Raw genomic sequence first — 27,613 nt, forward strand, 5'->3', positions numbered from 1 at the left:
CCCTGCTCCTTCTGAGTCCTCCAGCCCATGCTGGCAGGGCTGCCTTCCGAAAGGGGCTTTAGAGGTGCAGGCCAGGGCCCTGGGCCCCCCTTAGCCTAGGGCCCTGCAGCCCCTAAAGCCCCTGCATTCTGGGTGGCCCTGCCTGTCGGGAGAGGGGGAACAGCTTCCCCCTTCCTCCTCCCCTCCCAGAAAGTCCTAAGTGCTGCCAAACAGCTGTTTGGCAGCAGGGGAAGCGCTGGGACAGACAGAGGGAGGAAGGGAGGGGGAGGAGGCGGAGAAGAGGAACTTGTGCAATGCTCTCTTGTAAAGTCAGCCAAACGACGTTATAAGAGCCTTGCACAAGTTTAAACGAGTATGTTCCCTAATGGAGCAGCAATGTAACTTTGAAACAACATTAAGCGGGAGGACGTAAAATGAGGAGTTACTGTATTGGTGTTGCTTAATTAGTTTGAAGTTGATGACTTGGATGGAGGTAAGGGAATTCTAGTCTTTTACTTGGTCTTTTGAAAATATTTTTATTAAAGTCCTTATGCAGGGTTAGCCCAGTACTGTGTATCTGCACTTAGTAGTTTTGTATGTAAACATACTAAACAAACTCACCTACGGCTTGCCATTTGGGGCCTAATCCTCAAAGGTGTTGAGCACCTTCAGCTCTCAAGACTGGTCCCTTGTATATTCAGAATTCAAATTTAAATGATTTAAAATTCAAATACAATTATTTTCTAGCTGCTTTCAGCATGTCTCAGTACTATTTTAGCACATATTATACATGGCATTGATATTGCCAAATATATGGTTTATGCTGAAGGGCAAACTTCAAAAACCTTCAATTTCATATAGTATTTATATGTGTAACTACCTTATTTCTGTTAAGTTTACTGTTTTTTCTCCTACTGTTCATATCTTATTCTCTGGCAAAGCTGCTTGTGGTCCTTGCTGCTGCTTTAGTTTCTACATACTGTATAAGAAGATGTCATCTAGTTTGTTTTAAATTCTGGCAATCACAATAATATAGGGTCAGATTCCCTTATTCACACTGAATAGTACCTTAGTCCACAAGGAAGATCCATTAACTACGGTGAGACAGTGTTGTAAGGTAGTATTCATTGTGAGCTGGGATAGCAGAATGTATAACCCAGGAGTCGGCAACCTTGCAGAAGTGGTGTGCTGAGTCTTCATTTATTCACTCTCATTTAGGGTTTCACATGCCAGTAATACATTGTAACGTTTTTAGAAGGTCTTTTTCTATAAGCCTGTAATATATAACTAAACTATTGTATGTAAAGTAAATAAGGTTTTTAAAATGTTTAAGAAGCTTCATTTAAAATTAAATTAAAATGCAGATCTCCCCAGACCGCTGGCCAAGACCCGGGCAGTGTGAATGCCACTGAAAATCAGCTTGTGTGCTGCCTTCGGCACACGTGCCATAGGTTGCCTACCCCTGGTATAGCCCATAATGAGAGAGAAGTTGTCTCTTTCCTTTAGACATTACCATTCCAGACACACAAATATTGATCAAGGAACTTCTTAAATAAAGAAAATTATATTGCTGACCTGATGCTCCAGATGTAATGCATGGGCTGCCATGTATTCTTTTATCCACTGATTTTTAGGCTATACAAGGAATGTCAGAAATAAGGCAAGCCTGTCTGAGACACTGAAAGTGAATAACAGCAATGTAAGAAATAGCAATAACAAATTTTTGCCAACTTCATCTCAAATAAACAGTATTTGGCTCTGAAATCTGTGCTAGGAGGACAATCGTCCATTTTGCTAAAGGATTATTTCTAATTGGTCCTGCTTTGTATGGATATTGCTTACATTTATTTAAAACAGTTTTTCTAAGGGATTCCTGGAAATAATATTTGAAGCGAGATGTTATGTTTTTAAGTCCAGAAACCACTTAGATGACCAGTAAATGTCTGAGGTCTATACAAAACAACACAGGCTGGTTACATCTATTTTCTCTGCAGGAAAAAGACCCCTCCTCATTTCTCCTTGTGCACATGAATGAAAGGGTCTTTTGCTGAGTTTTATTAGGGGTATCTAGAGTAGGTATATTAGCAAATATCAGAAAGAAATGCATTTAACAATGAGAATTGTCAATGAAATGGTATAAAGTCCCATTAACTTTTTAAAAATTAGTAGTTAATTATGTATAATTTGATTGACTAAACATTTTAAGATTGATATACAATCTTTATTTATCACTGGGTAATATCAAATGTGTTACTTTTTATTGGTTATTATGTTCATCCATTTGTAACATGCAATATTGAAATATACTTAGGATATGTAGATAATATCTCTTAATAAAAATAGCCTAGATTGATATGTGAAAAACAAAACAGCAATTTTGTGCTTCCACTAATGTTTTTGTGTAGCTTGGAATAGAAATGGCAACTTTCTCAAACTTTGAGACACTTCACTATAACTCACTTAAGAGATATTAACAAGAAGTAGACACATTGGATTGATACAGTTTGTTAGAGTACAATTACTCTGGGTTTTGTAGTCGCTTCTCATATTGAAGGTTTTCTCAAGAGGTCATCAAGTCCAGCCCCCTGCATTGAGGCAGGATCAAGTAAATCTAGATTATCCCTCGCTGGTGTTTGTCCAATCTGCTCTTGAAATCCTCCCGTGATGGAGATCCACAACCTCCCTTGGAAGCCTATTCCAGAGCTTAACTACCCTTATAGTTAGACAGTTTTTCCTAGTATCTAACCTAATCTTTCTTGCTGCAGGTTAAGCCCCTTACTTCTTCTCCTACCTTCAGTGGACCTGGAGAAAAGTTGATCATCGTTCTCTTTATATCAGTCTTTAACACATTTGACGATTGTTATCAGGTCCCCCACTTCCCTCGGTCTCAAGATTAAACATGCCCAGTTTTTTTAACCTTTCCTCATAGGTCAGGTTCAAAAAACCTTTTATATTTTTTTTTTTTTTTTTTTTATGTTGCTATCCTGTAGAGCAGGACAATTACATCTCATGTCTAACACACAACATACCCTAGAAAGATCTTAGCCTGTTTAGCAACTGCATCAAATTGTTGACTCGTATTCAATTTGTGCATTTGGTTTTTCCTTCTTAAATTTAGTCTTTCACTTCTCTTTATTTAATATTGTTTTGGTGATCTGAGATCAATTCTCCAATTTGTCAGTTGTTTTGAATTCTAATCTTGTCTTCCAAAATGCTCGCCAGCCCTCCTGGCTTGGTGTCATCTGCAAATTTTGTAAGCATACTTGTCAGTCCATTATCCAAGATATTAATGAAAATATTGAATAGTGAGACTGGGATTGGCAAGGTGAGGAGAAAGGTACTGGGACTAAGAGCTGGGATGGGGAATTAAAGGGCTTGGACAGGGTTCAGGGGATGGGTCAAAAGGGGTCAAGGATCGGGGAATGGGCAGAAGAGTGTCTGCCCTCTAGAGAACACTTGCATTCAGAGTCTGGAGTGCAGCTCAAGATTCCTGAGTCTCACCATTCATCTGCTGTCTGCAAATATCTGCGAAATCCACTGGAAAAGTGTGCATCTTTTCCCCTTTTACTGCTGGTCCACATAGAGGACGACAACCTACTATTGCTATCCATTACTATGTTAGCTCAAGTGAAGTTGGCTCTAAAAGTTCCAACCCTGCTGATGCCCCACGTGGATGTCAATATCCCCCACATGAAGGCATTTCCTTTTTTTTTTCAGTTTGCTTTTTAAAAAAACAAAACCAAAACAACCTAAGATATTACACACAAAAAACTATGTTAAAGCAATATTATTACTGTTGCAAAGTCAAAAGTTAGGAAATGCTAGCATTAAGGTTGCCTGTGCAATTAATCTTTAATTAACCACATATTTTTCCAATTGCAATGATGGCATCTGAAATATCCCCCTCAAAGCACAAAAGGCAGAATTCAGGTGCAGCAAGCAAAGGGGGATTCTTTATTTGTGATGCTAGACACACACTCATCTTGCAGTTCTCTGGCTTGGCTGAAAGAGGAAAACAGCTTGCCTTCGCCAGAGTTACCGCACAGGATTTGTCCAAATCTTGGCCCAAATCATGGAGTGGTTTGCCAGCTACACCACCGTTATCAGAAAAGAGCCAGGAAAATATAGGTAGCTAGACTACAGAGATATTATATTTGCCTGTGGCATTGTTTGAGTCACAACAATAGCTCCTGTTTTCTGACAGTGGCCCCTAAATATATTTACTTGACCCAAGAAACCATATTTTTCACAAAGAGATTTTTCTGAATTTATAATGCTATGGCTTAGCCCATTTTATAGTATGGGTTAAAACTGCATAGAAAGAGATCCAGTTATACCACAAGCCCCATGACAAGCAACACCAAGAAAACCTATACTCTCACAAACATTCAAAATACAAAACGAAAAAATCCCAACCAAACAAGTAAAAACCCAGCAACAAAATTCCCCACAACACAACCGTCTTTCAGTCTTGAAAGCTTACTTCCCATTAAGGTTGTAAGTGATAATTTTCAGATTATTCTCTTATGGACAAAGAATCAGATTTTTTTCTGAGAAGCAGTAACTATTGGTTGCAGCATTTTTAAGTGCTGAGTGATACCGAATTTTATCTGTTGGAATAAATATGGTACAACTCCAGATGACTGAACTTCAGTTACCCAAAACTCATTAATGTATCTAGGAGCAAACCCTGCTCTCCCCTTTTCTCCAGGTTTCCCTAGTATAGAGAGCAGTGGAGAGGCACTGGCCAAATTACTAAAGGCTCTGGAGAGGGTGCGTTCTGGGTTCTCTAAGTCTGGAATGCTGCTGGGTTGACTCATCTGATTTCACAAAATGCGGTTCTTGTGATGTCCCTAAAGCCTTCAGAAAGTCAGGGTTGTTCTATGTAGCCTTTTCCTTCAAAATTCAAATGATGTAGTTCTGGTAACTATTCATCCATGCCCCTATGGTGAGGGTGGGGGCACTGAATGAGATGGTGCAGAGCGGGGATCGGTAAGGCCTTGATCTTGCAAACTGTTCCACGCTTGTGGGCCCTTTTGTGGAGCTGTGCCCAAGTCCAAAGGTCTGCCTCTGTTGTAGGATCAAGACCTTGGTGAGGAAAAGAAGTGAAATTTGTTTGATAAATTATTCACTATGAATGATTCATTCATATCTGGTACCATGTATACTTGCAGTACTAAATGGAAAGGGGTCATTTTAGCATATTGGTAATTAAAAAAACTCAAACAACAAACAAAACCCCCAAACCAACAACCCTGAAATATTATAAAATGGCTTCAAATAATACATGTTTGAAATATTTCCTGGGAGTAAAATGATTACCTTTATTTAGAGCACTCCAGGGAGCTTTGTACTTACATATGAAGTCTCTGATTGCCCAGTTTTGCATTTGGAGCCTGTCACAAGGTGAACTGGCCCTTTCCAGGGGATGGGACTCAGTTGCACACTGTGCTAGGCTCAGCTCATCTCTCCAGGTGAATGGAATATGTCCCAGGGTCACATGATAGAGGAGTGTGACCCAGAGCCAGGGCTACTGGCATGTAAAGAGCAGCCCAAGTTCAGGGAGGAGGCTAGAGATGACAAAGGAATAGAAAGAGTCTCCTTATTTTCCAGGCAGATAGCCTGGGAGTGCAACTTTGCAAGAGGCAGGTTAGGACAGATGGAAGCTAGTCTGCGGGAGGAAAATCTCAGAAGGTGGAAGTAGAGAGCTCAGTGAGTGAGGCTGACAGGGAGTAAATAGGCTCCTACAGGAGACTTCAAGGCAGAGGAAAAAGGCATGGTTTGCGTGTGGAACTTATGTAAAACTGTTTATTTGGGAGACATAAAACTGGAGTCCTGAAGAAAAGGGAATGAAATCCTCGGTCTCCTGAGAGTTCTCTGGCTTACAAATCACGTAGTCAGTCAAAAAACATGTAAACTCCTCAGGGCAGAGTTTCTCTTCTGATATGTATGTTCCGCAACTAGCGCAATGCCAAGAAGCAGGAAGTGTTCTCGTTGTCCCATCAGGAGTGTGGTCTATATATACTTGTTTCAAATATTAGAATAAAAATAGTGTATTAATAGAGCGAAAGCCATTTAAAATAAATATTTTTCCTATACTTAAGTCTTTTTAGGTCCCTCCCTAGCCAAACAAAAGTAGGAAAGTCTGGTGGAATGCAAAAAGTAGTAATGAAAGGTACAATTTTATATATTTTAGAACATTTAAAAGCATTTTAAAACAAAAAATATGTGAAGCCCGCCTATTTATCTGGAATTTTGTGTCAGGATAATCCATCAATGTTTGGGATATGCTTCTAGGTACTTCAGCAGAATCTGACTGTGAATGTTGTGAAAGTGCTATGTAATGTATGAACTCTGAATGTGACTTAGTGAGGTAAAATTACTGTATAACCCATAGTGGGATATTAGAAATAGCTTATGTTGGCGGTATTGGAATGGTTATTGCACACCTATAATGCTTGAATTCAGGGGGACTAATCTGGAAGGCAGTACGATGGCTTTGATAATAACATCCAGGATTCAATCCACAGTGACACAGGTGTTTTGCCAGGCTTGGACCTACACATCAAAAGGGCAATAAACAGTTAAAAGGTACTTCTGGGGAAAAGTAGTATGTGTCTGGGGGGGAGAGAAGTCAATTGTTAGCAGCTCTCCAGGGAGACAAGCTGATAGAGGGTGAGGCTGTGCAGGGAGAGTCTAAAGAAATTGGGACTTGGACAGCTTCCAGGGACTGGCAAGCCTTTGGGAAAGAGCATGTAGACTGGTTTATTGTTTTAAAATCTGTTCTCTCTTAAATGCTTTTTGTTCTAACAACACTCTGCTTTGAGAATGCTGTGCGATCAGTATTACCACTGTTATTGCTCCCAGAGGGAAGAGAACTGGAAGGTCTTCTGAGCCTAAGTCAGACCTGCTGAAGTAATCACGGTTAGCATCTGGGGACTGCAGCCCAAGTCCTGGTCTGAGAGTGGGAGAGTCGCATGATTCCACCTGGAGCAAGGTGACTGATCACCTCAATGTGAAGGGGAAGAGGAGAAGCACTTTGGGTGACCAGATGTCCAGATTTTATAGGGACAGTCCCATTATCCAGGACTTTATCTTATATAGGTGCCTATTACCCCCCACCGCCCGTCCTGATTCTTCACACTTGCTATCTGATCACCCTAGGGCAGAGATCGGCAACCTTTGGCCCCCTGGCAGGCCAGGCCAGTTTGTTTACCTGCCGTGTCCGCAGGTTAGGCCGATCGCGGCTCCCACTGGCTGGGGTTCGCCGCTTCAGCAGGAAGCAGCGGCCAGCACATCCCTTGGCCCGCGCCACTTCCTGCAGCCCCCATTGGCCTGGGACGGCGAACCATGGCCAGTCTTGCTGGGAATTTTGCCAGGCTGGGCTCCTAAACCTGTACCACTCTTGGCCACAGGCACTTTCAGTGGATTAATCTAATGCTTATCATATTCCATGAATAGAGATTTCATTCCACTCCATTGTTTCCCCTGTAGTATTCGAGCCACAGTCTGTACAGATTTTTTCTCACTGTGATCTGGTGTGCTAAGGAACCTTTGTTTCCTTTGTTCTATTTCCCCTACCCGAAATAACAAACGGTAACCTTTTTCTTTACCAGTTTCTGACTTTCTCACATTTGAATTGCTCAGAATCTATGTTAGCTGGTAGATAAGTGCTGGGAGTCTGACCCTGGACTAACCAGACAATGGAATATAGCTCCTGCTGACTACGCCACTCTGATGCTTCCTGGGGGTAACGAGGCTCATGAGAGTTCTGTCTTTGCATTTCCAACTTTTTAAGCTCATGCTTCCTTTTCTTCTCTCAGTCTTCACGCTTTTGGTGTTCCAACTCCAGTAGTCTAGTGAGCCACCCGCTGTGTCCCCAGGGGAGGGGAGTGAGGAGTTGCTTCCCTTACTTGAGACAGCTCTCAGTGCAAGCAAAAGCCAAATTGAGTTTGTTCCAGAGCAGAGTGCAGACACCTCCCTAGAGAGCAGGCGGGAGGTCATCCTCAGGAATGCCCCAGAGAAAGAGAACAGGGGGAGGGTCTTTGCAGAAGAGAGAAGAATTTACAGGGAAGCCCCAGATGGGAAATATAGAAGTCTCGAGGAGCCCTATAAACAGTTAATTGTGCCCACAAAGCATCATGAGGAGTTAATGTTATTAGCCCACAATTATCCTTTTGCTGGTCACTTGGGAATGGACAGGACATATGAAAGACAAAAGAAAAATTTCTATTGGCCCAATATTCAAAATGAGGTAAAGGAATACTGCAAGACTTGTGAATTATGTCACAAGTGGAAAAAATCCTGTGGCTCTCTGCAAGTCTCTGTTGCATCCTTTATCAGTGATCAAAGAAGCATTTTTTGGGTTGCTGTGGATATCATAGGGTGCTTAGTCAGGCCAACCCAGAGAGGAAAAAGCTTTGTTATTGGATTTTGCCACCAGATATCCAGAAGCAGTTGCTCAGTCAAATGTGGACGCTGAAACAATTGTTAAGGCACTGGTCTCTATATTCAGCAGCAGAGTTTTCCCAAAGTGAGTTTAACAGATCAGAGGTCAAATTTCAAGTCCCAGCTATTTGGTGAGTTGTGGAGGTTGTTTGGCTAGAGCAACTGAAATCTGTCCCATACCACTCAGAGACAAACAATTTAGTTGAGAGGTTCATTGGGACCCTAAAATCTATGCTGAAAATTATGTAAACAAGAGGGCATGTGGCTTAGATGCCATGTTACCCTATTTGGTTGTTTCCTTATCTGGAGGTGCCCCAAGAGTCTGAGGTTAGCTGCATTTAACCTGTATGGGAGAAAGGTCAGAGGTCTCCTGCATATCACTGGAGACTCCTGGGAGGGTGATACTGAAGCAGAAAGGGAACTGGTGGCTGAGCATGTGCAAAAAATTAGGGAGGATTTAAAGTCTATGGTGGGACTGGTGCAGGAAAACCTCACAAAAAGCCAAGCAGCTCAGAAATACAACGCTCAGTACCTGTTGTTGGTCACTTCATGTGGGGGATTTGGTACTGGTGTTACTCCCTGTAGAACTCATGGGAGGGGCCTTTTGAGGTGGTAGAAGGGGTTTACAATGTTACCTACAGTGTATAAAGGTTGTGCGGCAGGGTTGCACCTCAAACTGAGCATATGGACAGGCTAAAAGTGTGTTACAGGCGTGAAGCCATTGTAAACATGATCTGCTGTGCAGAGGAGGACTCTAAGACAGCCCTTCTTATTGATTTGATGACGTAATGCCATAGTGAAACCCTCTAGAGAGCATTGACCTCTATAAAGGGTTAATCTGGACTTAAAAAACAGAGATTATGGCTGTGCTACAAAGTTACCAGCAGGTATTTTCCAGCAGGTGGAATTGACTCATGGAATAGCCTGTAAAACCACAGCCTGCACCCAGCAGAGCATACCGGACTACTGGCAAAATGCAGGAGCAAGTTTGTAAGGAGATAACAAGCATGCTGGAAATGGCAGTAATTACAGTGTCTAATAGTCTCTGGGCTTCTCCACTTGTTATGATCTCCCAAAAGGATGGGACTATAAGGATTGATGCTGATTATAGAAAGCCTAATGCTGTCACTGTTCCTGCAGACCCTACGCCCAGAACTATTACTCCTTCTCATTATTATTATTATTTATTATTTATTAAATATGAATATTGCAGGTGCACCCAGAGTCAAGACTGGGGCCTACTTTGTAGGTTCTCTACAAACATATACAGAGACTCAATCCCTGTCCTGATAAACTTGTAATCTGAGGGAGCAAGTGACACAGCAAGGTTGTGGGAAGAGAGATACAAGTCAGTATATGCAATTTGTTGGATATTTAAGACAAGAAATACTAATAAAGTGTCAGCTATCTTCATCTGTCAATCCAGCCCTCATTATCTGACCGATGTCTTATAGGCATTGTTGCACGGATTTTCAAGGAGCGATCTGGAGGAGGAGAGGTTATGGCCTCTTTTGATGCATACTAGTTTACAGGCGTTACCTAGCAGCTATCTGTATAGAGTAGTTTAAATCCCTTATGTGAATGGTGTCCTGTGCTTGAGAGTATCTTGACAGGCGGGGAGGGGGCAGGAGTTGTTTTCTAACTTTACTAGAATCTTGGTGATCTGGATCAGAGGCCTACTTTTGTTTCTACATTATTTTTCATCCTTCAATCAACCCACTCTCTTCACTGTTGAATTACAGCTTGCTGGTATTGTAATTGCTATCAGTGTCTCCTCTGTCTAGTATTCCATCTCCACTTCTTCCCTTTTGGGGTCTCCTGTATTATGCATGGTTTTGGGCTGTGGTGACAGTGGTGGCAAATCATCAGACCCCTTCCCCACCACCCCACTCCCAGTTCTTTGCACTGCAGAAGGGAGCTTTACGTAGAGCTGCACCCAGCTCCTACTATCATGGTTAATCATAAGGAGTGACCTTGGACAATCAGGAATCCAGAACCACTACCATGTGAACAGTCACCAAACCGTGCAGTTTAAAATGCAAAAATAAATAAATAAAATTTAAAAAAAGTGGTGTTTTTTGCCTCAAAGATGTCCAAAAAAACTCTAAATTAAAAAAAAATCCATTTTAGAACATATTTTTTTGAAAATCAAGGATTTTTTCAGGAAAAAAATATGAATATTTAACTCTGCTCTACTTTGAAGACCGACTGCCATGTTCATGATAAGCAACAGACTTATCAGGCAATATTGGTTTTATCATTGTCTGTCTTTGTCTTGGTGTCAGTCTCAGACCTTAGGCTGAAATGTAATCCAGAGCTCGTTTAAAAGATTTATTTTCACTCTTCCAGGGTTTAGGTATATGCTAAAAAACCTATCTCCAGGATATCTAAACCCCAACCCTAAAATATCTTTATTGCTACATAAACAAAACAGTGCAATTAAAACATAGGTAGGTTTCAAGTTAGTTTTTCGTAAGTGTCAGAAATTTTAGATCTTTATCCCAAATTAATTTGTCTGATCAACACAGCCATTGTCAGCCCTATGCTGATGCTGAAGTCAGGTAACTTTTATTTATTCATTATCCTCTCCAATGCTCTTAAATGAGTATGGTTTCACTGTACTTATGGAGAGGATCAATTGAGCTAATCTTGGATTAATCTCATTATAGTCTTTGGTTGGGCTTGTTTACTGCCTCCTTTGTTGTCAAATGTCTACAAACTGTTCAAAAAACATTATCCTGGCTGGGTATTGCCATTACCTTTTTATTATGAAATTTCCCTCCCAAAAAGTTTAAATCTGTTTATTATGCTACACATTTGCTCACAAACACAGAGAGAGAGAGAGAGAGTGTCAAAAAGTGAAGTCTTGATTCATATTCTTTTTGGTACTTTAAAAATATGCCATTTTAGGCACCAATCCTGCAAATACATATGCACAAGCTAACCTTCAGTAACATCACTTTATTTCAGTGGGGCTTTCCTCAGTTCTAAAATTAGGCTCAGCCTTAAATGTTTCCAAGATCGGGACTTAAAGATTTTAACTTGAGACTTCTAACCATCAATGGATTTAAAAATCTCTAAACATTAAGTTCAGCCGTAACAGATGAACATAAAATGAGGATATGTATAAAACGTTAAAATAGGGGATATATACTTTGAGTTCAAAACTATTAACACAATTTATGGGATAATAACTAATACTTCTTGTAGAAAGCATGCTTTGTTAAATAAATCTGAGAACAGCTTCAAGCCCAGGTACTGTAATTTCAAGTTCAATTGTATTATTTTTGATGTATTGGTAGGAAGATGAGTTATGTATTTCTTCTAAAGTGAAAGTGGACCTGAATCAGTCAATTCGGGGGTATAATCCAGAGTCTGACAATATTTGTAAAGTGAACAAACCATGATATTACTCTCTCTTCTACATGATGGCTTTTCCACACTTCTGTCTAAAAAGTGGGAAAGATAATATGTGGCTAAAATATTTTTGTTTTAATGGTTATTTTTTTCAAGATATATGGTAGGTTTTTTGTATAGCTGGTCTTTACAAACTCTGATTCATGGGGGGACTTAGATTAATTTAGCATTAACTGTCCTTTTGTGCTTACAGTGTGGAAGTTAAAGTTCTTTATTTTGTTTTTTAAGGAAACAGTTGACATTTTTATTCATGGAATAAAGATCCTGGAGTTTCTGGAGAAAAAGTAAATTGCACATTTAAAAGTTGATTCGATTTTGAAAAAGGATCATTATAAGCCCTGTAGTTTCTTTTGTTGAGGTTTAAAGCCAAAACTGATTTTGTGCTTTCTGAATATTTATGAAACAGGAAAACTTAGCTGCTGGAATCCATATTGAGGACTGTATCATGGCCGTAATGTAAGCACAACTCCTTTGTTGCATAATTGAACTGTGGGAATGATATGACCCCTAATATATATAAATGTGCTAGTGGATTATCTACACTGCATTTCTACTTACCTGAATTTTTAATATTACGCTTTAATTTTACTGTAAAAATTCTTGGCATTGAGAGTTACTGTTTGTCTGTGTTCCTAAACCAAATATCATATAAAATGTTGCAAGAAGTCTTAGTCACACATATAAGAGTGCAGTTAAGGAATGATTTTGATGTACTCTTACTCTGTTAAAGCCTTATTTTTAAAGTAGTTTAAAATAGATATCAGTGAGAAAATGTGTAATTGATTAACCCAGACCTGAACTGGGCCCGCATTAAAAACTCATATTGCTGTTTCTGCAGCTCTGCCTGCAGAAAACTTGCCTGATTGTGTCCTTGATTGAGAGAACACTATTATGATTATTAGCAATTCCGTGAATGTGTCATGTGTACAAGGATTAAGAGTTTTGGAAGTTTTGCACCTTCTGTATATTCTCTGTTATCTATAACAAAACCTACTTACTTTGATTTGTTACCCCGATTTCTTTTCCTCTTATTTCTAAAATCTGTGGTGCAGGGAATTGTTCTAATGAACTCTAACTCCTACAAGTAACACTTACTTATGTAAGCAATTTCAGCTCAAGCTAATGAGATTGCTCTCTGGGGTAAGGGTCTGCAGGATAAGGCCCTGTGTTTATAAAACATGAATCAGTGGTTTAAAAATAAATAAGCTTTTCATGTTCACTTGTGTGTGGAGAACTTTATACTGGTGAATTTCAATGATAACATAGACATAAATTGTAATTTTTTAAAGGATTAACCAAAAAAGATAAGTAAGTAAATAATTTTTTTCATAGAAGACTGATTCCCATAAATCTGTGCTTCACAATAAAATATCTTTTCCCACTTTTTTCTCTTCCTGAGATAACATTTAAGCTAATTGTTAACATCAAGTATTCTAGAAGATGCTGAAACGTTAGTGTTTCCGAGAATTAAGATTATTTTGACCTTTAAAAGTAAAACTTTTTTTTTTCAGTTTTGTAACTTTTGTAATATACCACACATTTGGTCTTGTGCTCTGTGAAAACTCTCTTCTTCCTCTATCCCCACTTCCAAAACAATACACAATTGTAGAGTGTGGTTTAATTCTGTTTTTTCCCCATGGCCATGATTCTGCAATCCATTTCCCTCTCCTCTTCCTGGTATCCTTGTAGCAATTTCTAGTCTGTGGGAGATAACTTCCTCCCCATTACTAACCAGCAGGGGGGCCCATGTTTCGTTGTTTCGGAGCTGCAGGACATTTGTTCTACCCTGTTTACAGGCAGCGGGTGCTGTTTTTTCTACCTTATTGCTTGCCTTTTTCATCAGCACACGGGGGGGCTACAAAATTGGAAATGATCTTAATTAAATGTTTTCTATACAGAAACAACTAGGCCTTTTTATGTGAAATGCAGGCAGCAGACCTTATCACAAAAGACAAAGACAAATATTTATCAAGGAACAAAAGATGTCCATGGTTGCTTACAACTGTTTTAATTTTTCTCTCTCTCCTGGTGAAGATGTTTAACAAAGTATGATGTTTATGAGGACTTCTTGCTGAAATTCTTTGTTTCCCTGTAAGATCTACAAATGAAACTATTTTTTCTCCCTATGAAGCGCACAATGAAATATACAAAATGCAAACACCTGTGTGTGTTGACTTTGTATTTGAAGATCTTTTTCATATCACATAAGTTTTTTTTTCTTTGTGTTATAAAAGAAGTGATCATCGTGGCTATCTTGTTATGTTACTACTGACTCTGTTAAATAAAAATATTCCTTTGTCATGGAATGGTATGTGCCCTCAAGTGAATAAGTTATTAGATTTTACTGATCGCCTAACTGGTGACTACTTATTTTTCTAAATGCTGTGTTTAATATTGCAAATATGATAAAACTATTTTTATATGCTGTAAATAGAAGAGATGGAATAGGGATTTATATAATCTCAATAGTTTTTTTTAATGTTTGGTTGATCCTTTGCCTTTTTTTTTTGTTTTGTTTTGTTTTTTGAGAATCTTGATCTTTTAAGTGTACTTTAACAAAGATTACTCTGTTATTTTAACACACATTTCCTTAATATTAATATAAATTGATGTTTAATTTACACTTGGATATAACAAATCCTTACCTCTGTGAAATTCTGTTCCAAATAAGTAGGTCATTGGCTACTCTTAAAATCTTGTGCAAAAGCGAGATACAAGCTCCTATAATGAAGAAAAGTAACTTTACAAAGTATCACATCATTAATGGAGAAGAAAATTGTGATTACATTTATTGAAATACCAAGTGTTTAGCATAACAATACGTATAATATAGCCAATGTCACTGTACAGTTTTCTGGGTTTGATCTTACTGTAGAGCAGTGATTAAGCTCCTATGTTCGAATTCATATTGGTTTACATGGTTGAGAAACACTGTAAAATATTTTTCCATGGAAAGTTACAGTAGAGTTTTACAACTTACATAAAATTTTTATTACGATGCAGCAGAATAAACGTACTCTAACACAACAGAAATGTTGTTTCCAGTTTCAGCTTTTTGCCGTTTTAATGTATTTTGCAATTACTGAGGGCCTGATTCTGCAAATATTGACTCCTACAAGTAGTCATGCTCACGTGAGTAGTCCCATTAATGTAAATGGGACTCCTTTACATGACCAAGGATTTGTGAGATCAAAACTTTTTTATTCCATATCCATTGTTGTTGTATTTTAGCTTAGTGATGGCAAACAGAACTTTGAAATAACATATGGATATGAGCTTTTTTATCACAATATTATCATTTTTCTTTGAAGTTTTCAGCTTCACACTGAGTTCCACAAAACTATTTTTGATAAAACTATTTATCGGTATATGAAAAATATTTGTGTGACTTTCTAAATTATTTATCTTTGTACAGTATTTAAGGAACTATAGCTTTATAAAAACAATCTATTTTGATGAAAAATGCCCATGCAATAGAATTATTGTAGCCAAAATTAAATCAATGTGATACTTCTAGAACTAAAGCTATTATGTGATTTCTTCTTTAAGGAGATCTGTTGTGATAATGGATATAGAGTTTCCATTATGTTCCTGCTGAATACACAATACAGATGTTTTGCTAGATACACAATACAGATGTTTTGCTAGAAATACATAATATCTTTCCTTCTTTCCTTTTCTCTCTCTTTCTCACACACAGACACTTCCCTGCCCGCCCCCCCCCCCGGGTTTTGGAAGCCTCTTGTTATACATAAAAAAACTATTTCCCCTTATTTATGTCTCTCTTTCCTCCGTCACTTTCTCTTTATTCTCACTTGGATAAAATGGTTATGATAGACTGCAGTATGTCAACCCTTTGTGTATTTCCTGTAACATTATTTTAGACTATATTTCTGGAAATAAGTAAATAGGGATATATACATAATACTGTGCTGGTTAACCTATGTCATCTTCTGTTCTAATTGAAGAAAATGCTTATCCAGGCTATCTTGGTAATCTTTTGCTGAGGCCCTGTGACAGGAAACAGCAATACAACAGTCACTCCAGTGAGAGAGAGGTTTATTGTTCAGAGAGAATACATTTTAATAAAATGCTGGAATATACATTTGGATTGCTGTTGCCTCCTGAGACACATTTTTGTTTTTAATATAAATGTAACTAATTAAACTTGTTAAAAAGCATATACTACTGTGTTGTTCCCCCCCCCAAAATTGTGTAACTTGGAGGTTATACGTTTTTGTAACTTGCATCTAACAGAACCTATAATAAATTGATAATACTACAAGAAGCAAAATAAAAAATTACTGCTGAATACAAGGCCCAAGCTGATAAGAAAAGCTCTTTAAGATAACTTATCCCTAAACATAGGCACTGTGCTTTCCTGTTTACTTTTATCAGATAACATACACATTATTTCTTGTACCTATAAAGATATCCGTAATATATTAGATAATATGTTCAAGTACTCAAAACTAATGAAAATTATGCTTCTGTTGAAATGCGCTCACTCCAGAGCTAGAAAGTAATTTGAGTTCAGTGTTAATGAGTTACTGCTTGCAATGGCAGTGCTGACCATTTGATATGCTATTTGTTTTCCGTTGGCCTGTCAACATTTTTTTACATGAGCAAATTATTTAGAATCAATTTAATAGAATAGAGAACAATAATTAAAATGCCAGTAATTTTGTTTTATATTTGTACTGTACCTCTTATGTATGGGCTGGATTGTAGCTACCTAACAATAATTTATATGCTTGAAATTGTTTAAAGTGCTCCAGCTTTTCTGCTAGTGCTTTTCAGCTGAAAACTACAAACTACAGATCTGATTCTAAAGACACTAACTTTTCTCATGAAGTAGCACGATTGAGATTGAGAGATCACATGAGTAAAGTTACTAACTGTTTTCTCGATAGTGCTATTAAGTACTGATTATTCCTTAAATATCTGATTGAAAACATTGATTGGGCTAATTCAGCATTTTCCTTGACATTTTCACAATATTGCCTCAGATCTGAGTATGATCTTTTTCCTGCTTGTCTTTTCAAAAACTAGAAGACTCTTACGTCCCTCTTTCCCCATAAACACATCCCACCTCACTCCTCGTGCTTTCATTTCCTTTGTGTACTGAGAGCAGGGCTGGTAATGAACCCAGACAGAATTCTAAAACTGCCAAGAGACTTGCTTGTATTACAGAAACATTTCAATCAACCTTTGTTTTAAATTTTTTTAAAGAGTACTCTCTCTGAAAATACCTTAAACCAACTTCTGCTTTTAATTTTTGTAGGACATTTTGTGAAATATGTTTTATATAAATGTATAGAGCCAACAAGCACTAACTGAAGTAATACTGGTTTCAGAGTAGCAGCTGTGTTAGTCTGTATCTGGAAAAAGAACAGGAGTACTTGTGGCACTTTAGAGACTAACAAATTTATTTGAGCATAAGTTTTCGTGGGCTCCAGCCCACTTAATTGGATGCATGCAGTGGAAAATACAGTAGGAAGAGAGATATACACAAAGAACATGAAACAATGGCTGTTACCATACACACACTAACAAGTGTGATCAGTTAAGGTGAGCTGTTACCAGCAGGAGAGAGAGAAACTTTTTTTAGTGGTAATCAAAATGGTCCATTTGCAGCAGTTGACAAGAAGGTGTGAGGGGTGGGGGCAGAGGAGAACAGGGGAAATAGTTTTACTTCGTGTAATGACCCATCCGCTCCCAGTCTTTATTCAAGCCTAATTTAATGCTGTCCATTTTGCAAATTAATTCCAATTCAGCAGTTTCTCATTGGAGTCTGTTTATGAAGTTTTTTTGTTGTAATATTGCAACTTTTAGGTCTGTAATTGAGTGACCAGGGAGGTTGAAGTGATCTCCGACTGGTTTTTAAATGTTATAATTCTTGATGTCTCAAAGTAATACTATGGTTCAGAGCAACGTTTTCTTTCTGTTATAAGATGTCCCTATTTTTTAAAAAAGTTTCCATTTGCCGTTTCATTTTGCATGTTAAAAAGCCAGTAAATCTAAATATTCGAAAATATTTTAAGTAGTGCAAAATTTAGTAGTTATTTCTTGTCTTGTAATTATGGGCACATTTACTGTTCTTTTGTAATCAATGGGAAATTTGCAGTAGACTTAAATAAACCATCCTATAGTTGAATCAGTTTTGAAATGTTTTGTTTGGCCTTCCTGTCAAATGAAATAGGTCTTTTTAGATACAGGTATTAACTTTGCTCATGCCTTCTGTGATTTCTGCCCTTCAGTACTAAGAGGACTTTCCTATGAGAATTTAATATGGTTGAAATCAAATGGTTCACTAGAAAGGTAATAGGATTTTATAGAAATTACACCTCTACTCTGATATAACGCTGTCCTTGGGAGCCAAAAAATCTTACCGCGTTATAGGTGAAACCGCGTTATATCGAACTTTTTTTGATCCACTGGAGTGTGCAGCTCCCCCCCCCCCCCGGAGTGCTGCTTTACTGCGTTATATCTGAATTCGTGTTATATTGGGTTCTGTTATATCGGGGGGTGAGGGTAGAGGTGTACTCTAAAAACTTTTGAAGTTTAAAAGAGAATGTTCTCCTTTCTATAGGATTTTTGAAACATTTTATAGAAAGGATAAAATGTTCTATTCATCTATATAGTATGGTTCAAAAATCCATACAGAATATTTATATTTTTCAGTTAAATTCTATAGGGAATTGCATAGGGGAAAATTTTTCTTATCTTAATTACTATATAGTGGGGATAACTATATTTTATCTTATAGTAATTTAAGTGAAGATACTTTAAGTTTAGACACAGTGACAAAATCTACCTTGTAACCACCTTTGGAAGGTTTCAACAGAAATTAAAGAGCTATACAATTATTTTTCCCATCCTGAAAGAAAAACTGTAGACACAGATATTTTCAGGTGAGTTCAAATGCTGCTGTTTCTAGTTGATTTGAAAGAACTGTAATTAAGTAATGATTTATTCTGATAGAAACTAATGTAAGTATAATTATTAAATAAGGAGTAGACGGGACAAAAGATTAGATTGTTTCAGATGTTATAAAATGTTGAATCATAGAGGTTTTTTTTAATTTATGCAATCCTTGTGTCAATGCTAAAAACGAGGATGTGATTAATGGAGTACTTAGAAGGTTAAGGTGAGGTTTCAAGATGGATTCCAAAGCAATAAAATGTGTAACAGGAAACTTCATGTTGCCTAGTTTAATGTTCAGGGCAGATCATAACTACTTGAAGGATAAGAGTGTGAAGTCATTAGTTGTCTGGGTTTATACTGACAAGTTTGGAACAGCATCTTGGGGGAATATAATGAATTGTGCACGGATTGTTAAGAGTTTACAAATGAAAAAAAGGTGTTCTATATTATTCATTATTTGTATCATGGTCGCAGAAATGTGCCAGGTGCTGTACAAACAAAGGTATTGCAAATGTTGTCCCTAATCCTGCAAACAGTTTAATACATACATAACTCTACTCATATGAGTAATCTGATACTAGCAGGTGACATATAGACTTACGTATTTGTGAGCTTAAATCCATTAAAATATATTGTTAGATTCCCATTGCATTATCATATTTACTGAAGAGAGTATGCCATATACTGATAACATTTGTAAAATATAAAAAGAATGTCTACTAATAGCTACATTATGTGTCTGGTTGTATTTTTTTTTAAGTACCACCCCAGATAAAATACACTGCAATGTTTTAGCTAATTTATTGATAAAAAATAAAGCATCCTTGTATTGTCAACATGCAACTTCCATGTTGTATTTCAGGTTACCCTTTTCATGGTTGTGTCTCTGAAAATACCATATTAATAGAGACAGCTGGTTCATACTAGAAACCAAACTAAAGCTGTTAGTAGTTAACGTTTTTTGAAGGCTAAATCCAGCTAGTATAGAACAGTGCAAAGTACAGTAGTTCTTGTTTTTCCTCCTCTCTCTGACTATAATACTTTGTAACTTGAGTGCTATGGTGATGAGGGCATTAGAAATACTTAGGCAGATGGACATTTTACCAATATTTTACTATGTTTACTTCTTTTATCCAGTCATGTTTGTTTTAATATATGTATCTAGAGAGTGCAGAAGTTAACCAGGTCAGCTGTGTTTGTGATGGGCTCCAAAGGTATCTGGCCTTTCCTGTACTACTTGAAAAATAGGTTCCAATGTACAGTATAATACATTCCTGTTCCAATGTACAGTATAAAATGGGCCATAAAATACTTGTACTGAGTATGCCATTGTTAATGCTGGCTATTTGTCAGAGTAAAACCAAATGGAAAAGGTCAGACTTTATTTAAAAAAAAAACAAACCAAAAGTTATGACGGTCATTGTTTTATTAGCATATACAACTAACATAACTATATGCATGCAGAATACATCAATTAAAATACTGAAAAGTAAGTCTTGTTTTGAAATAGAGTGTATTATATGGTTTAAAAATTACTTGATTCAAAACCATTTAAAAATCAGGTAATGCTGAATGGATTTATTTAGCGCCAGTTTGAAAAAAACAATAATGGTCTCGCTCATTAGCAGACAAAAGGGGTGATAGAAACCATGACCTTTTATGCAAAGTCAATTTGGTCACTGAAATCAAGGTCATGAATAACTGGCTGCAGGGCTTGCTGGGACAGGAACTGTCTTCCTATAATATGGGTTTGTACAGCACCAAGTACAATGGGGCACTGATTCTGACTGGTGTCTGTAGGCATTACTGTAAAACAAGTCCCAGCCCCATGCTGACTGGAGTGGCCCCAGGCTGGCTGGAAGGACCCCAGCCCTGGTCACCCCATACCAGCATCTGACCCTACCGCAGATATACCAGGCTGGCTGGAGCAACTCCAGCCCCTCTCCCTTTAATTGGTTAACTGGTATAATTTTAATCATTTAAATGGTTAACTTTTTAAACAATATTTACATCCCTAATACAAACCTTGAACTGTTTCGAGAGGTCTAGTATACAGTTTAACTGGGCTTCTTTCTGCAGGGTTTAATATCTTTTTCTACAAACTGCATCCCTGATTGCTGTAGGAAAATATAGTTAGTGTTACCTAATAACTAATACCCGTGGGAGAAAATATGTTTCCAGCTGAGATCTGAAAACAGAGTCAAGGCGGAAAATGCAAAAGAGGGATCTTGCCGCAGAGGTATAGATGACATAGAAAGAGAGACAGACAAGTCTGATGAATAGGAGAGGAATTTTGACAAGAGGGAATCAAAACTGTCTGCACTGCAGTGGAGGTAGTCCAGAAGGATGTCCCCAGTGTTGTAGCTTCCATTATAATCAAAGACTGAAGAAGTACAAGGAACCTTAGTTAACTAAGAGGAAGAGGGTGGTAACTAAGTGGTAACTAGCTTTTACCATAGTACGGAAAACCTGAAATTCTAATAAGAGTTAGTGCAGGATATTGTTACATGAAAGGTGATCTGAGACATGGGGTTGCCATCCATCTAGGTTTCCAGTCCATTTTTTGGCTTCTGTGTCCAGGTGCCACTTAGGATTGCCAGGTGCCCAGTTTTCAACCTTAAAGTCCGGTAAAAAAGGGGACTTGGTAATCCTAAATGGCACCTGAACCGAAAATCTGGTTACTGGTGGGCAGGAGAGGCACCAGGTCATTAACCCATGCCAGCTTGTGCTCAGCTGGGGTCACCTGCCACCTGCAGGCAGGCTCCTTGAGACGATCCAGCAAGTGATGTAGGGAGGGAGAGGAGTGAGCAATGGGGGCAAGGCTTTGGGGGAAAGAGGCAGAGCAGTGATGGAGTCTTGGGGAGAAGAGGCAGGGCAGGGGCAAGGTTACCAACAATTAGAAAGGTGGCAGCCCTATTTGAGAGATGAGAGAGAACTGCTTCCGCAAGCAGTTTCTTTAAATCTAGATTGGATGAAAAGATGTACTTAATTAGATGTTATGAGCTTGATGTAGGAATCACTGGTTGAAGTTCTATGGCCCATGTTATGTGGAAGATCAGATGAGATGATCATAGTGATCCCTGTGTGTCATAAACAGATAGCTAAGGGTTAATGTTTCTTTCACCTGTAAAGGGTTAACAAAGGGGACCAAACACCTGACCAGAGGACCAATCAGGAAACCGGATTTTTCAAAGCTGAAGGAGGGAATGTTTGGGTCTGTGTCTTTGCTCTCAGCCTAGGGGGGGGGTGAGAGGGGATTTTTCTATCTTCAAGCTTCTAATCTTCAGTTTCGAGAAGTTGTAAGTACAAAGGTAGAAAAAACATAGGCTGTTATTGTTTTTTTTTGTATTTACAGTGTGGTGTAGTTTGCTTGGAATGTTTACATTGTATCTCTTTTTGATAAGGCTGTTATATTCATATTTTTCTTTTAAGCAACTAGCCCTGTGTATTGTCCAACTTGAATGCAGAAGATCATGTTCATAGTGGTATTTTTTCCTTTTTTTTTCATGAAGCTTCCTACTTTTAAGACTTGTTTGAGTTTTTCTCTCCTGGTAGGCTAAGAAACAAAGGAGGGAAATTCTCTTTGTGTTAGATCTACGGAGGGTGAAATCTCTGCAGCACCAGGGAAATTGGTGAAGAGGGAAGAAGGGAGAGAAGAGAGAGAGAACTTTTCTGTTTCTTGTATTTGGGGTTGTCTCTTTGTGGAAGAGAGGAGACATGCTTCTTGGTATGTGATGTAAGAGGATTGCATCAGTAATAATCTCACGTAGCCCAGAGAGGAAATTCTGGGTGGGAGAGAGAGGGGGAAGGGAAGTGGGTTATTTCCTTTGTTGTAGACTCAGGGCATCTGAGCTTGGGGTTCCCACAGGGAAGGTTTGGGAGACGGAGGAGGAGTGAGCCAAAACACTGGAATTTTTGATGGTGGCAGCGAGATCAGATCTAAGCTGGAATTAACGCTTATAGAGGGGTTTAATGGAGGCACCCAGATTTCTGGACGCTAAGGTCCAGATTGGGAATGCTTTATGATATGAGTGGCAGCGAAGTGGGAAAGATAAGAATCCAAGAAGCCAGTAAGAGTATATTTTTCTTTTCTCTGCTAGGGCTTTTAGCAGAGAGAAGGGTGTTGGTTTTAAAGTAGCCAGAGAGACATTTTTTTTCTGCTTGCTTAGGTGGCTTGCATTTTAGCAAGGAGCCATTACAGTGACAAAGGTCATAATGTAATAGCAATAAGAATTCCGATTGGAATCAAGTACCCAGCAACACACACAAGTAAATAAACGTTTTCTAGTTAACATTAAAAGAGTGCAAAGAAGAAAATGTTCCATGGCACTGTTGCAGGACCAACGAAGAAGCCAAGCAAGTTCAGACAATAACACCCAGAGGGCACCCCAACACAGAAAGTCAGGAACCAATGAGTTCCAAGGAAGCCTGAAACAGGAAACGAGCCGGTACACAAGCCATAGACAAAGAAAGTGAACAATACTGGGAGAGACAGACTAGAAGAAACTAATGAAGGCAGAACTAGCCAAAGAACAGGTAGCCATAAAGAGAACAAGAAGCAAAAAATATGCAGTTCACCCAAAGAAAGCTACAAGAAGAACGAGGTGGCCCACAAAATAAAACAAGGCAGGTGATGACAGTGCCTTCTTAATAGAATTTGTAAAAGTGTAAACCTGCACGGTACAGCATCGTGACAGAGAGCTCGGTAGAGCTGAGGTCACACCTCAGTGGACCCTTAGCAGAGGTGCGGCTGAAATGCCAAAGCGACAAATGAACGATTATAAACTGTTTCAAACCAGGCCCAGATACAGAATGGGGATCCCCGGATCATGCCCGTTGGCGTTCAGAACCCAAAGTGAAACCAGATGGGTCATTTCCCAAACACGCCTACTCCGTTGGAAAGAATTATAAGGCCTGGATATCAGGAACAATGTTCAACTCATTGACGAACTGCACCTCCTCATACAAATGGAGCAGTTTGGATGGTTTCCTGAGGACATAACACGGTACATACAAGATGGAACCCCAAAATCTCACCGAGGCGGGGAGATTGTGGCCAAATGGATGGAAGTGGCAGAAAGCAAGAAAAGCTACTGTAACGGGGATGAAAACCCAGGGGGCACACCGACGATAAACCCTACAACCGAGGGCAACCCAAAACCCCACCTACAACCCAAGGGAAGCCACAGACACCCTATTCTTCCACCTCACCAGTCTCCAGTGACTCACCTCGACCCAGTGACCCGTCAGCTGGAAGATGCTATAAGTGTAATGAACTGGGACATATCAAGGCCATGTGGAAGATCAGATGAGATGATCATAGTGATCCCTGTGGCCTTAAAATCTATCATTCTGTAAGGGCTTCATAGTAGTGAGGATGGCAGTTAGTGTAGAAGCAAAGGAAGGTTTTTTTGTTTTTGTTTTAAGAAGGCAACAGACAGAGCCTGATTTCTCAGAATTAGAGAATGCACCAAAGGAAAGGTCATAGTGGTAGAAGAATTAACTGGTGTTTGGAGACAAGAGATGTGTTGGTTTTCTCAATAGACTGGATAATGTAAGAAAGGTGTGCATGTTTCTGTACACAAGAGCAAAAATAGGATGAAGGCATGCCAATACATGTTAGGCACTGCATTCGCATCAGTATTGTTCAGAAATATATTTACATGAGAGAGCTGGATGTCGTGTATGAAATTAGTTTTTCATTGTTTTTTTTTTGAAATTGGTTTTGCTATTCAGGTTCAATTGAATTTCAGCTATTGAAAGGAGGAATTCTGCTGAATAACATTGTAGAACAGTTTTGGCATTGTCCCCACATTAGTAGCATGTTGTTTCTTTTTAGAAATATTTGTCTCATAATGTTTACTTGGCATAGATTTCTGTAAAATGAGACAAGATGGTGTACATTGGTTACAAATATTGTAAAATAAACATTTGAGTTGTTTTAGAACTTTGAAGCAATCGTTCGTGGATCTATCTCACACAGATTTCATTCTTAGCTTTTCTGCCTCCATTAAATTATCATAGTTTTCTGTGGATCATCAGGTGTGTACCCTAGCTGGTATCATGTTCCACCATAATTTAAATTCCACTATGATATACTAGAGGTATTTTTGGAACACGTACCTTTTTAGACCAGACAGAATATGAATATACACTTTTTTTCTTTATATGCTCAAACTAAGTCCAAAGGAGTCTAAGAAAACCTGCCAAAGTCACTCATCTGCAGTGACATTCACACATTTGCCCTAGTGGTGCTCTCACTCATGCCAGCTAAAATGCCATTTATAAGCAGGGCTGCAGGCAACAAGAAATATTTCCTCTCTAATGCATATGAGTATGCAACCAAGGCTTCTTCCCTTTTTCCCCACAGTGCGGCACACAGGGAAGGGGAATGGGAGGTCAGCACGGCTGCTGCTAGCCCTGATTAGAAGCATGTTCCACTCTCAGCTGAGTAGCCATAGTATGAGGGAGATGGTGCCAAAGGAGTAAGAAATTTAAGGTAGAGTAGAGGGCGGGAAAAATGGAGAAAGGAGTTAGAAGGGCCAGGTGATAGTTCAAGAGGGAAACACTGGGGGACGGGAAAAAAGGAGAAGACACTGGGACTCAGAGGAAATAAGTCACCTAAAGGAAGGGGAAGAATGGTCTTGTAGCTAGTGTACAGTATTGGGAGTCAGAGGTCCTGGGTTGAAATCTCTCATCACTCTTACTGACTTGATGTATGGCCTTGGGAAAGTCATATCACTGCTTTGTGCCTTAGTTTCCCCATGCATGAAATAAGAGTAATATTGATCCATCAGACATGTAGGTGAATGCAGCTTTGGATCCTTGCTCAGACATATATTAGCACTGATTTGTTATTAGATGGGGGAAGTGATTTGAATCAGAAACATACTTGCTGACCTTAGATACTCACATCTGCAAAAGGGTCATTTGAGGAACCACATAGAACCTGGCAGCAATGTATATGCATCCGTATATACACGCACACAGGCTGTCTGGAAGGAAAATGTGGCCTTCAGATTTTGTCAATTAATCATGAGGTTTCATTTTCCAAAAGGTTAAATGCTAATTTTGAAAGCTGGCAAAATTCATTCTGGAAAAGCACAGATTCTCAGCTACTGTAAATTGTAAGAGCTCCCCTGACTGCAATGGAACTACAGCAGTTCAGAGCTGTGGATCTGTTGCCAAATGTAAATGCTTAATGTATGGTTTACTAATTTCATATTATGATTTTATCCTCATATTTATCTAGTTTTATAAAAGTTGCAGTGGGCTCCTTGAAGTCAGTGAGAGTTGCAGACACTTATGCCAGGGCTGAATTTGATTCACTATGTGTATTCAAGAATTAAGATTTGCATTGTAGGAGAAAATAAGATCTCAAGGCTACAGTGTTCTACATTATTTCTTTCTTGTATGTCCAGATTTGGTCCTATTTTCCAGGGCTGTCTGGAAAAACAAGAAGTCCATTTTGTGAAAAATATCAACTTTTTTATATTTGTTTTTGTTTTGCATTGGAAAATTAGAATTTTTCCTGAAAAAACACACGAGAGAGAGAGAGAGAGACTCCACCCCCCATAGCCAATTATGCAGTTAATCCTCATTATGCCCCCCAGTCAAGAGGTTTATGAAAAATTTGAAGATACTCAGCATCATATGACAGGATAATATGGAACTTCAGGTTCCAGTAGTTAGGACAATTTATCTTGACAGTCCATGTTATCCTGTTTTGTGAGTGCTGCGTATCTTCAAATTTTTCATAAACCTCTTGATTGAGGTACATAATGAGGATTAGCTGCATTACTTAGAGTATGGCTATACTGCAGCTGCAGGTGTAATTTCCAGTTTGGATAGACATAGCTGTGGGAGTTCTGATCGAGCCAGCATGCTAAAAATAGTGGTGTGGCTGTGGCGATGCTTGTGGCAGCATGAATAGCAGCATGGGCTAGCTGCCTGAGTGCAATCCCATCTGAGACCCTAAGTAAGTACTCAGGTGGCTAGCTTGGGCAGGCACCCATGCCACAGCAGTTACACTGCTATTGTTAGAGCTCTAACGCAAACAAAGCTCATGTAGGTACGTTTGCTGAAGCTGGAGACTGCATCTCCAGCTACCATGTAGACCTACCCAGAGATATGAACAGTGCTCTGTCCTGGGAAGGGTTTACATCTTTCAGGCCACTTATTTATGTAAAGATGCTTGTGGGTTTTCCATTAACAATGCAGCTGATCAACAAAAAGAACCTGTCTTATATTTAAAAGTATTGTTGTCTTACAGCAGTGTTTGCAAATAGGAGCCTGAATAACTGATTAATAAGAGCTAATAATTAAGATTTTTCTACAAGTCTAAGAGTAATTTAAAATGACTATCAGGTAAGGGCTAGTGTATACTGGAAAATTTCAATGGCATAGCTACCTCTCTCAGGAAAAATCTGCACTCTGAGGGCTTGTCTACATTACCTGCTGGATCCACGGGCAGCGATCGATCCAGTGGGCTTTGATTTATTATGTCTAGTCTAGACACGATAAATCGACCATCAAGTGCTCTCCCATCGATTCCAGTACTCCACCAGGGCGAGAGGTGCAGGCGGAATAAACGGGAGAGTGTCAGCCATCGATTTACCGCAGTGAAGACGCCGTCGTAGGTAGATACAAGTATGTTGACTTCAGCTACGTTATGCATGTGGCTTAAGTTGCGTAACTCAGATCGATTCCTCCCCCTCCCCCCCGCCAGTGTAGACCAGGCCTGAGAGATGTAGTTATGTTGACCTAACCCCCAGTGTAGACATGGGTAGGTTGACAGAAGAATTCTTCCATAAACTCTGCTACCACCTCTCATGGAGGTGAG

The 27,613-nt window shown here is 38.9% G+C and overlaps 1 long non-coding RNA gene across 3 annotated transcripts in view; it reads left to right on the plus strand.

Moving 5' to 3' along the window:
- Nucleotides 1-27,613, plus strand: part of LOC116815468 (uncharacterized) — a 325,990-nt gene that overhangs the window by 162,230 nt on the left and 136,147 nt on the right. The window lies entirely within an intron of this gene.

This window comes from Chelonoidis abingdonii, chromosome 1, assembly GCF_003597395.2.
Source record: "Chelonoidis abingdonii isolate Lonesome George chromosome 1, CheloAbing_2.0, whole genome shotgun sequence".
Lineage (NCBI taxonomy): Eukaryota > Metazoa > Chordata > Testudines > Testudinidae > Chelonoidis > Chelonoidis abingdonii.